This window comes from Zea mays, chromosome 5 (genome assembly GCF_902167145.1).
Source record: "Zea mays cultivar B73 chromosome 5, Zm-B73-REFERENCE-NAM-5.0, whole genome shotgun sequence".
In the NCBI taxonomy this organism is placed as follows: Eukaryota; Viridiplantae; Streptophyta; class Magnoliopsida; order Poales; family Poaceae; genus Zea; species Zea mays.
Window position 1 is genome coordinate 73,283,350 of NC_050100.1, and position 12,232 is coordinate 73,295,581.

Consider the following 12,232-nt stretch of genomic DNA (forward strand, 5'->3'; position numbering starts at 1 on the left):
TAAACGTTTTATACTTTATATTACATTTTGCATTATTTTACTTCTGATTACGAAGGTAGAACCTTCGTAATTCTTCGTTCATGACCTTCGTCCGAAGTTCATTAAATCCTCAGGGAAATAACGCTTCAGCGGACGAAGGGCTTTGATATTTAACATTTTATGTTGCCTTGTTCTTAATTCATAGCATTTTAGAACAAGTCCCCAACAAGACTCTTGAAGACATGGTCCCAGAAGATCTGTTGTCGGAGCCGGCAGATGGTGGAATGATGGATATTTGTGCTGATGTGCCTGATGTCGGGCTAGAGTTATCTCGAGCAGTGTCCCGTGCCTCATCGACCTTAGAGCGCGGTCTTAAGGGTCAGGAGGCTGGTCTGGATTGTTCTGCTCCCATGGAAGTGGGTGAAGGTCCTTCAGCCTTAGAGGTGGCTGTTACGGAGAGCTCGGCCCTCAAGGATGGCGCTAGCGTTTACCCGGCCCCCGAGGGTGTTGCCGGGGATGACCCAGCTCGGATGGGTAGCGCGAGCTATGACCCAGCCCCCGAGGGTGTCCGAGTCGGTTCTCCCTCTCACACTTCCATGGACGTTCACGTAGGGTCTTCTCCTCCGCATTCTGGTTGCATGGCAGCAGCTCAAGCTTCGGGTCAGGAAGTCGCCTTAGAGGCCAGCGCTCCTGATGACAGAGTTTTGACCTCTGCTGATGATACTGACCTGGTCCCCACTGATGCATTGCGGGTTGTTCCGGTTGGTGATCCTTCATCGAGCCATCAATTAACTTCTCACGACTTGGGAGTTCCTTCATTCTTTTCCAACCTCCAGGTAACTTGGTTTTTACTGATCTGGCTGTACCCCAGGTGTGATATTGTTCTGACACTCATTTGCTTTTAATGTCAGGCATTGGTTAATGAAATGGTTGGTCAGCTGAGGTCACAGGGTGCTTCTGTCCCGGAAAGGGCTCTATCTCTGGCACATTGGAATCCAGTGCTGCTTCAGCGGCGGGTGTCTGATTTGGAGATGGCAAATGCTGGTTAGTGCCCTTTGTTTCTTCTTTGACTACTTGATTAATTCTGCTTTTTAACTGAACACCCTTGCTTGACTATTTCTTGACAGATATGGCCCAGCGGTACTCTGATCTTGAAGAAAAATATTCTCAAGGTCAGACTGAACTGGCCCGGGTTTCTGCTTCTTTGAATGATGCTAACACGCTGAACTCCACTCTCCATGCTCAGCTCGACTCTGAAAAGGTGACCAGTGAATTAAGCTTTACTTGGTTTTGTCTGTTGTGTTCTTAGTGCTTGCTTGACGTTGGAGAAACTGATTCTTGTCTGCAGGAGGAAAAACGTGTTCTGGCCACTTATCGCGACAATCTTGACAAGCTATATCGCGATGCCAGCAACTCGTTGACCATCTTGGAGAGGAGTCATCGCTTCACCATGGAAGATTTGGATACTCATTGTTATAAGCTGCAAGAGTCCTTGGACGATATGGTTCGCCTCAGGCAAGTGGTGTCGAACAAGGATACTATCATCAAGGATCTACGTGCTTCCAAGAAATCAGTCGCTCTGGAGCTAGAAACTGCTCGGTTGGCTGTCAAGGCTGCTGAAGAGACTTATGCTACTCTGAGGGCCCAGCGCGACAAAGCTATGCAAAAAGCTATTCGCGCGGGGCGGATCCTGATGAGGAGACCCGACGTGGTTGTTCCTGACGACATAGTGGCAGATGTGAATGTTGCTCCTGATTCCTCAAGTCGTCCCTCTTCGTCGGTTGCTCCTGAGAAGAACATTACCAAATAGAAACACTAAATGTTTTGAGTACGTGGATAGTGTGCTCGGATATTTTGTTAGAAAACACTTTTTAGTACTGAATGCCGCTATTGTTTTCCCGTTGTTAGAATACAACAGTATCTACAATCGCAGAAGTAAATGCAGTATGAAATTTCTTCGCGGGGCATAGAGGTCGCCCTAAGATAAGCAATCGCAAACGTGCTTGTGCGGGGTTAGGTAGACGAGGGTGTACCTTGCCGATTTAAGTCATTACCGACTTAAACCGACTGCTCTGTTAGTAGGGTATTGTAACACCCCTGGTGTTTATATTACGCTCGACAACGAGTACAGATTTAAGCACGCAATGTCAGTGGATAAAACGGATTTTTAATTTCAATCATCTTCGCTTATCGCGATTTTAATATCGCATCTATTTCGTTTGTCGCGAGTGCGACATCGTTTTTATTTTATCTATCCGGGCTCTTCCTAAATTTTTGTGATGTTCGGAACATAGTTGTTCTGAAAATCGGTGCGTCCGGTGAATATTTCAAACTCATCGCTCGCGCGAATACGAATTCGGAAGCCCGACCCAATCAGATGATTTTGTACCGAACAGATTAAGAAGAACTCGACGATTAAAATGTTCGAGGCGAAATAATCTGTATCGCACGTTGTCCGAGAAAAATCGTGCGCGAAGTTATTATCCAATTTATTCTTCGGCACACTCTGTAAAATAATAAAATCAACTGTGTTTAGACATCGGATAAATTTTTATCCAAGATTGACTAAACCAGTGTTGTCCAAAATAGTCACGAAAACTATCTAAACAAAATTTAGTCAGAACCGTAAACTTCGGATTCTTCGTTTCATGATTCAGCCCATTTGTTTCTCGTCTCAATCGAAATCTTTAAAAGTAAATTAACGGTACAGATTCATCCGACTTCATAGTGTTCGCTAAATTAAATTATATCTGAATTTTTGTATCTAATACTATTTGGATCCGACTCGTTTATATCTCTTTTAACTTTAATCTCAGAGTATAGATATTTGTATAGTTTGCGTAAAATAAAAAGGATAAAATGAAGGGGAAAATATCCTGTTGCAAATATCCTTTCCACCGCTGAATTCCTCTGCCTTATCTCCTTCCACGCATGCGATTTCTCTCTGGAGTTTATCTCCTACCGCTCAAACCGTGGATATTTCTGTCGTTGTTCTTATCCCTCGCGGCGTTCATCTCCTGCTCGCGTTATCTCCTCCTTTGCTTCTTCCGCTTCACGCCCAGCCAGAATTTCAAGCACCGCGAGCAAGCTTCCTCTCCCACGCGCGGAGGAGCAGAGCCATGCCCTGCGCTCGTCGTGCGGCTCCCTGGCACGCGCCCAGGATCTCCTCCCTCCGAGCTCGCCCATGGCCGAGCTTGGGCCGCGCCCTCCCTGCTCCTTCAGTTCGCCGCGTCCCCGCTCGCCGCGGATTCCTCCCTGCTCGGCGCTCGGACTGCGATCTCCCCTGCAGCTGCTCGCCGGCGCCGAGGCCTCTGTTCCCTCTGCCCTGCTCGTAGAGCTCCCTTCCATGGCGTGCCGTGAAGTCCCCTGGTGTTTCCCCGCCGCGCTCTGCTCGGATTCCTGCTGACCATGGCGCCCTGCTCTGTTCGCCCTCCCATCTTCTCTGCTCCCTGCACGGCTCTTCCTTCTCTGGTGCCGCGCCCCTGCTACTCCCTTGTTCCTATGGCGGCGCCGGTCGGATCTCCCAGCTCCTCTGCGCGCGTCGCCCCGGCTCCTCGCCTCATCCATGGCCGAGCGCCCTCTGTCCAGCTTGTCGAAGCTCCTCTGCCGGCTGCAAGCTCCTGCTCAAGCTCGCCCTCGGCGCTCGCCCCTGATTTCTGCGCTCAGCTCCTCTCCCATGGCCGCGTCGCGCGTTCTGGGGTTCACCGCGTCCAGCCTGCCTGCGCTCCTTTGGCCGGACAGCCCCAGCTCTCCATCGCGGCGCACAGCTTCTTCCCCAACTGCGCCCTGCCCTCTGTTCTGCTCTGCTCGGCCGCGCTTTCTGCTCGCCGCGCGCCCTGGCGTTTGCCGTGGCCATCGCACCGAGCTCTTCGCTATTGTCCGTGCGCGTCGAGCTCCAGAGCCGAATCCAGCCCCATGTTAACGCGTCCCTGTTTCAGCTTACCGCGTCGTCATCATTTCCTATCGCGAGCTCGATCCCGTTGTCGTCGGGCTTCGCGTGTGCTCGTGTTTGTCGTCGAGCTTCGCCTTGTTCGTTGTCGTTCGTCGCCGCGTCGTGTGTGCTCGTCCTCGCCAAAATTTGGCCCTATGAGCTCCACGCGTTTTGGCGGCGCTCGCCGTGTCCTCCATAAATATTTTCGCCTAGCCGCACGGACCTCGCCGATGTCTTGGTCGTCGATGCCACGTAACCATCCACGCGTGGTTGTCTTCACGAACACTGTTTCACACTATCACCCTATCTTCACCGTCCGTAGTGTCATCGTTGTGATGTCTTAGCTACAACACCAGCGCCCTCGACCGTATCCAAAGCTCTATATTGGATTCGTCAGCGTGCTACTCGTCCGCTGGCTCCTTGACGTTCTCGATTCCGTCGTCATTCCGTGCGTCGTCAAGAAATCCCAAGAGTCGGGTGAAGACGGAGCCAACAACATAGTGTTCACCAAGTGCACGACAGGAAGCTCGAGCCAGGATTTATCAGCATTCGTACGAGTATTGAGTCGCGTTTGATGCTGGTGAGCCGATTTATAATTTTTGTAAGTTTATCTGATGATTGGATTAACTAGAATTATTAGTCGTAATAATCCTCGTATTTAGCGCAGGCGCGTTGTGGTAGTGTTAAAAATAAGTGAAGTACGATGGGTTTAGTAATACGAAAGGTAGATTAATTTAGGAATATCTAAGCGAGGTGGCGACGTAAAGGATAGATTTAGTATTTCATATAGCTATCTGATGAATTTTATCATTGTCAATTGCACTAAATAAATAACATAAAGAAATGTTTGATTATTTGTGGACATGTAAAATATGTGAGGAGTGAAATAAAATTTAAATAGTTCTTTATGAGCGATGTAGTATAATTTATAAAGCAAGGGATAAAGTTAGTATTTAATTAATTAGCTGGTGAGTTGTGTAGGCTAATTATATTTAATGTGTATAGTTTGTTGTTTGTGATGTTTGTGATAGGTTCGAGAAGCGTAATTATTACGCTTAGTCATACGCTGATAACTAGTGTTTTCGAATAAAATGGTACAACCCCTCGCCGCTAGGTGTTTTATTCGCTATCGTGTAGCACTATTTAGGTGTGTGATATTCTTGTCGATATGCATTCATGTGCATAATGCATTTCATTCAGGTACGTTAATTAATCGCGTGATGCGGAAGACAAGCCAAGTCGATCCCAAGTGCGGGCTAACCCGCGGGATGATGCAGATGGATAACCCGATCAAGTACCAGGACAAAGGCTGCTCGTCACGCGAACGTCATCTAACAACACTAACCTAGTGTTACTCAGGCAAGCCCCGGTGCATTTGCCACCTTCCTTGATGTTTTTAAAATCTTTCTCACTTGATTGCTGCATTAGGTGATAGGAGTTGAATGCTTAAACAATTCCTGCATTACCTTCCTTGAACTTGATCACCTTCCTTGAAACCCTGTTTTTACAAAAAGGTTTTACTATGCTTAGTATTGCTCTAGAAAAACAAAAGGATTTGTTTTACAAAAGATGATTGATAAAGTGGGAGGGTTGTTTTCAAAAATAAAAATTGATGGTGGATCCATCATGGCCGTGATGGGTTCAACATCGGAAAAGATGTACCTCTGCCAGGTACCAAGTTTTTGGGTTGAAATGATTAAGCTGAGACCGGGCGGGTGACTTGCACGAGAAAGGAGTCTCGGTGTAGTGTCTCCGTCTGAGTCGATTAAGGACCGTGTCGATGTAGGCTTGATGACCGAGGACCCTTTAACTGGTCACATGTCTCGTCATGGGTAAGCCTTGCCTTGGGTAGACTAAGGCCAGAATAAGATAACACGGAATGGGCGTGGAGCGGTGGCAAGAGTAGCGTGTACCCTCCGTGGCAAGAGGCTGGACGATGGTGTATCTGTGCTCTCGGTTCGCGTGAACCTGATCTGGTCTTAAGAACCCCGGTGGCGGGTTGACATATGCAAGGGTTAAGTGCTACATATGTCGTGTGATTGGAGATCCTCAGCTAAGTATAATCGATTCGGATCGCCGTACCTTCGCGGTTATGAAGACTTGGTCACTGCCCTATACGTAGAACTCCAGTAAAGATGAAAGGTTTGTTAAGAAATTGGCTAGTGCAGGTCAAGTGATTGAACTAGAGTAGAAAGAACTCTAGTTGCAGGTAATTTTACTTAACTTGACAAATAAAACTGGATTTTTAAGGATCCACTTTTAGTAAGCATTTCTGCAAAACAGAGTCTTTGATTATTGAGAAGCCTTACCTTGACTCCCTTAAGCCAGCATACCCTTGAGAGTCTTTTCTTTAGTCGGGTAAGTCTTGCTGAGTAATTCCATACTCAGGGTTTTATTCCCTGTTGTTTTTCAGGTTCTAACTTTGTGCTGTTGTTAATGGTGTTAAGTGTCGGTGGGCTCGGCCTTCTTATAAGTCTAAGTAACCCTTCGATACTTCTTATTGAGGATGATCCCTTGAGCTAGCATATATATTTCAAACTTATACTTTTGTAATCACTCCGATAAACTAATGTAAAATTTTTGTAACCTATAAAATTTGGTAGTAAGATTTCCGCTGCAACAATATTGGTGTGTGTGATTTGTGTTACTTAATCCCGCGGTTCTGGTTGTAAGTGGTTTATCCGATGTCCTTGGGGCAATCGGACAGATCCTGTTAAGTTATCTGGTGCACATGCATAGCCGTCTGAGGTCTTTGGGACAAGGACATGTGCATGTGGGCCCAATAACTTGGGAGGTTCTGCCACAGGTATAGTGGTCACCCCAAGTTAAGTAAGTGTGAGCATGTCGCACTGCCTTAAATCATTGCTGACTTAAGCCGATTGCTCCGTTAGCAGGGTATAGTGGTCACCCCGAGTTAAGTAAGCGTGAGCATGTCGCACCGCCTTAAGTTATTGCCGACTTAAGCCGATTGCTCCGTTAGTAGGGTATAGTGGTCACCCCGAGTTAAGTAAGCGTGAGCATGTCGCACCGCCTTAAGTCATTGCCGAGTTAAGCCGACTGTTCCGTTAGTAGGGTATAGTGGTCACCCCGAGTTAAGTAAGCGTGAGCATGTCGCACCGCCTTAAGTCATTGCCGACTTAAGCCGATTGCTCCGTTAGTAGGGTATAGTGGTCACCCCGAGTTAAGTAAGCGTGAGCATGTCGCACCGCCTTAAGTCATTGCCGACTTAAGCCGGTTGCTCCGTTAGTAGGGTATAGTGGTCACCCCGAGTTAAGTAAGCGTGAGCATGTCGCACCGTTTTAAGTCATTGCCGACTTAAGCCAATTGCTCCGTTAGTAGGGTATAGTGGTCACCCCGAGTTAAATAATCGTGTCGGTTGACAGTGAACAATTCGAGTACTTTTGAAGTCTTTTTATTGATGATATATTTCCCAGTTTACAGAGTACATTGTCGTCCCAATAGCTTTTGAGATCTAGCTAGGGGTAAAACTTCCTGAGATGCTCTATGTTCCATGAGTTCCCAATTTCCGCGCCATCCATTTGAGTAAGGCGATACGATCCAGGCCGAGTGACTTCTGCTACTATGAACGGTCCTTCCCATAGTGGCGACAGTTTGTGCCGTCCCTCCCCCGTTAGAATTCGGCGGAGGACGAGGTCTCCTACTGCGAAGGATCGATGCCGTATGGCCTTGTCATGATAGCGCCTTAGAGTTTGCTGATATCGGGCTGACTGAATCACCGTATTCAATCGTTCTTCTTCTAGTATATCGACATCCTCCAGTCTAGTAGCTTCAGCTTCTGCTATGTTTTCAAAGATTAACCTTGGTGCCCCAAACTTGAGATCAGCAGGTAGCACTGCTTTCGAACCATAGACCATAAAGAAAGGTGTGTTTCCATGCAGAGCTCGACTAGGTTGAGTTCTCAGGCTCCAAACAACATACGACAGCTCTCTGATCCACTTTCCTGCGAACTTTTCATTCTTGTCGAAAACTTTCTTTCTGAGCGCCTCTAATATCGTCATGTTGGCTCTTTCTACCTGCCCGTTGGCTCTTGGGTGCGCCACCGAAGCATATTTGATCTGAATGCTCTTTTGCTTGCAGAAATCGAAGAATTCTGAACTTGTGAAGTTGGATCCCAGGTCGGTTATGATGCTATTCGGTGTTCCAAACCTGAATATTATGCTTTGTATGAATTCCACTGCCTTAGCTGAAGTTAGAGAAGCAATGGGTTTGAACTCTATCCATTTAGTGAATTTGTCGATAGCAACCAGTACATGAGTGTATCCTCCCTGAGCTTTCTTGAAAGGTCCAATCATATCCAATCCCCAGCATGCGAACGACCAAGTTACGAGTATGGTTTGCAGTTGCTGCGCTGGTAGATGTTGCTGTTTTGACAGATACTGGCAGGCTTCGCACCTCTGGACTAACTCGACTGCATCACTCTTCGCTGTTGGCCAGTAGAAACCCGACCTGAAGACCTTCCCAACCAGGGTTCTGGATGCTGAGTGTATCCCACATTGCCCAGCATGGACTTCTTCTAGCAGTTGCTTTCCGGTGGCTGAGAGAATGCATTTCATGAGGACTCCTGATGCGCCCCTTCTGTATAGTGTTTCCCCAATGAGAGTATAGTGAGCTGACTGCCTTGCAATTCGTTCTGCTGCATTTTTGTCATCTGGTTCCTCCTCATTTTTTATGTACTTAATGATCGTCTCCCTCCAGTCATCAGAATTTGACTCTGGTTGGCTAAAAGCATTGCATTCCTCCACCCGATCTAGTGAGATACTTGGGTGCAGTATTTCCTGTACGAAAACTCCAGGTGGGACCTGAGCCCGACTGGACCCGAGCTTGGACAATGTGTCAGCTGCCGTGTTGCGATCTCTCTCCACATGATGAAATTCCAGTCCTTCAAATTTGTCTTCTAGTTTCCGGACAGCAGTGCAATATTTTCCCATGGAATCATTCGAGCAATCCCATTCTTTGTTTATCTGACTTATGACCACCAGAGAATCTCTATATACCATCAGTCTCTTGATACCCAGTGATATGGCAATGTTCAGTCCATGATTTAGGGCTTCGTATTCTGCTGCATTGTTGGATGCTGGAAACAGCAATTGAAAAGCATATTTGAGTTGTTCGCCTCCAGGTGCAATAAAGAGGATCCCTGCGCCTGCTCTCTGCAGCTTCAACGAGCCATCAAAATACATTCGCCATACTTCTGTAGTTTCTGGGTTATCCGGCACCTGTTGCTCGGTCCATTCTGATACAAAGTCAACCAGTGCTTGAGTTTTGATTGTGGTGCGAGGTCGAAACTCGATGTCATGAGATCCCAGTTCACAGGCCCACTTGGCTATTCTTTCGATGGCTTCTTTGTTGTGGAGAATATCCCCTATCAGAAATCCAGTGACTACTATGACTTTGTGGTCGTCGAAGTAGTGACGGAGCTTGCGTGCAGTTAGAAGTACTGCATATAATAACTTCTGAACTTGAGGGTATTTCTTCTTCGAGGGACCCAGGACTTCACTAATGAAATAGACAGGATGTTGTACTGGGTATGCATGTCCCTCTTCCGCTCGCTCGACAACCAACGCGGTGCTCACCACGTGAGTCGTGCAAGAGATGTATAATAGCAGATCTTCAGCCGGTTGAGTTGGCGTGGCTCGGCGTGGCGGTTTTAGCACTGGTGGTGTTGTCAAGAATTTTTTAGCGCATCTAGAGCTTCTTGTGCTTCTGAAGTCCACTGGAATTTGTCTACCTTCTTGAGCAACTTATAGAATGGTAAGCCTTTCTCTCCTAGCCTGGATATGAATCTGCTCAGAGCGGCCATACATCTGGTAAGTCTTTGTACTTTCTTCTGTGATCGTGGTGCTTCCATCCTCATGATAGCCTCGATCTTCTCTGGATTGGCTTCAATTCCCCGGAGGCTGACAATAAATCCGAGCAACTTTTCTGCTGGTACTCCGAAAACACATTTTTTGGGATTAAGCTTCCATCGATATCGCCGTAGACTGTTAAAGACCAGTTGTAAATCTTCAATGAAGTTTTCTGAATTCTCTGTTTTGATCACCACATCATCCACATAAGCTTCCACACGCTTGCCCCAGTGATCGGCTAAGCATGTTTGAATAGCTCTCTGATAAGTCGCTCCAGCATTCTTGAGGCCGAATGACATGGAGGTATAGCAGAAAGCTCCGAACAGAGTGATGAATGCTGTTTTTTCCTCGTCTTCTTTTGCTAGACTAATCTAATGATACCCAGAGTAGCAATCCAAGAAAGACAACACAGAACATCCGGCGGTTGAATCTACCACCTGATCTATCCTAGGAAGCCCGAAGGGATCCTTCGGACAGTGTTTGTTGAGATCCGTATAGTCGACACACATGCGCCAATCCAGTTTATTCTTTTTTAGTACAAGAACAGGATTAGCTAACCACTCAGGATGTAACACCTCTCTAATGAATCCTACCGTGACCAAGCGAGCCAACTCAGCATGGATGGCTTCTCTCTTGTCGGGTGTGAAGCGGCGTAAATTTTGTCGGATTGGCCTCGCCTGGGGGTAGACCTTCAGTTTGTGCTCGGCCAGTTCTCTCGGGACTCCCGGCATATCCGCAGGTTGCCATGCGAATATGTCTCGGTTATCTTGCAGAAACTAGACGAGCGCGCCTTCCTATTTGTCATCCAGACTGGAACTGATGATAGCAGTCTTGCGTTCGTCGGTGAACCCAAGATTGATTCTCTTGGTTTCTTCAGTCGGCCGCATAGAGGTCACGGCTTGAGCTTCATTCGCGGGTACTGCGAGATCTTCCTCACGCCTTGAGTTCGCCTACGCAGAAGAAGTCGCCGATGGTTTGGTGGTGAGGGCCGCCTGAATGGTTACTTGGAAACATTCTGCGGCGCCTTGGAAGTCAGCGCGCACAGTTATGATCCCTTGTAGTCCTGGCATCTTCAATATCATGTATGTATAATGCGGAATGGCCATGAACTTCACCAATCCAGGCCTCTCGATGATGACGTTATATCCGCAGTCGAAGTTCGCCACCTCGAACCTCAGGAACTCGGTTCTGTAGTTCTCCGGAGTTCCGAAGGTGACCGGAATGTAGATGTGGCCCAGCGGATATTCTCCTTCAGTCGGCACGATGCCGAAGAAAGGAGTGTCCGACTCGTGGAGCTCTTTGAGGTGAACTCCCAAGCCTTAGAGTGTTCGGGGGAAGGTGACGTTGATGCTGCTCCCCCCGTCCACTAATACCTTCTTTACCCTGCTCTCTCGGATCACCAGATCGACGAGGAGCGGGTACTTGCCAGGGTGGTCGAAGTTGAGCCACTGATCTGCCCGAGTGAAGGTGATCGGGTGTTCGGACCATCGGTACGGAGCGGGTGGACCGGTAGCCGCCACCAGTATCTGACGATCGTTGAGCTTTTGTTGTCTCTTGCTTTCCTGCGACCCATGTCCACCGAAGATGACGTTGACTTCTCTGTCAACATGCGGGAAAGCTCCTCCTCCTTCCTCCTGCTGCTGGGGTTGTCGCGGTTCTCCTGGTCCTCCTCGCGATGGGAAAGGAGGTAGAGGTTGGAAGGGTCAGCCGTTCCCCACGGAGTGCTTGAAGTCTCTGCAGTTCTGTAGGGTGTGGCGCATGTCCTTGTGGTACGGGCACTGGGCGTCGAGGATGTCGTCCAGCGTGCGTTCGCCTCCGCGAGATCCTCCTCGGGCGCGAGAGGCGGGCGGTCCGGTGGCGTGGACCTCTTCACGAGGCCTCTTCTCCCAGCGTTTGTCGGGTTGCTGGTTCGTGTCGCGTCGCGGTGCTGTCGGTGCAGGCTTTGCTCCTCTGATGAGGTCTAGGGCTCGTTCATCGGCGGTGATGTAGAGGTCGGCTTCCCGAAATAGCTGTTCCGAAGTGGTTGGAGCCTTTTGTAGTATGGCTCGGACGAAGGCCGAGTCATTGGATTCCTGGTAGAAGTCCTCGATCACTGCTGCCCCCGCGACCTCGGGATACGATTTCTCATGGTCTGGAATCTTTTGAGGTACGACCGGAGAGTTTTATCCCCCCGGCGCTTGATGGATTTGAGGTCCCATGGTTGCGCCGGTTTGTCGGAGAGAGACTGGAAGTTGGCGGTGAAGCGTCGACTGAAATCGCTCCAGTCGTCGATGCAGTGTCGTGGTAGGTGTCGCAGCCATTACAGTGCGTCTTGCCCAAGGATGATAGGCAGGTACGCGGTCATCACATCCTCAGTCGCCCCAGCGGCTTGGGCGGCGGTGGTGTAGACGACCAGCCAGCCTCCCGGATCCTGCTTAGGTTCATATTTGTCGACGTTGGAGACCTTGAAGTTAGG

At 48.5% G+C, this 12,232-nt stretch overlaps 1 pseudogene; it reads left to right on the forward strand.

Annotated features, from left to right (window-relative positions):
• The first annotated feature begins 2,765 nt into the window (after positions 1 to 2,765).
• LOC103626545 (uncharacterized) lies at positions 2,766 to 4,785 on the forward strand (annotated as a pseudogene).
• The last annotated feature ends 7,447 nt before the right edge of the window (positions 4,786 to 12,232 follow it).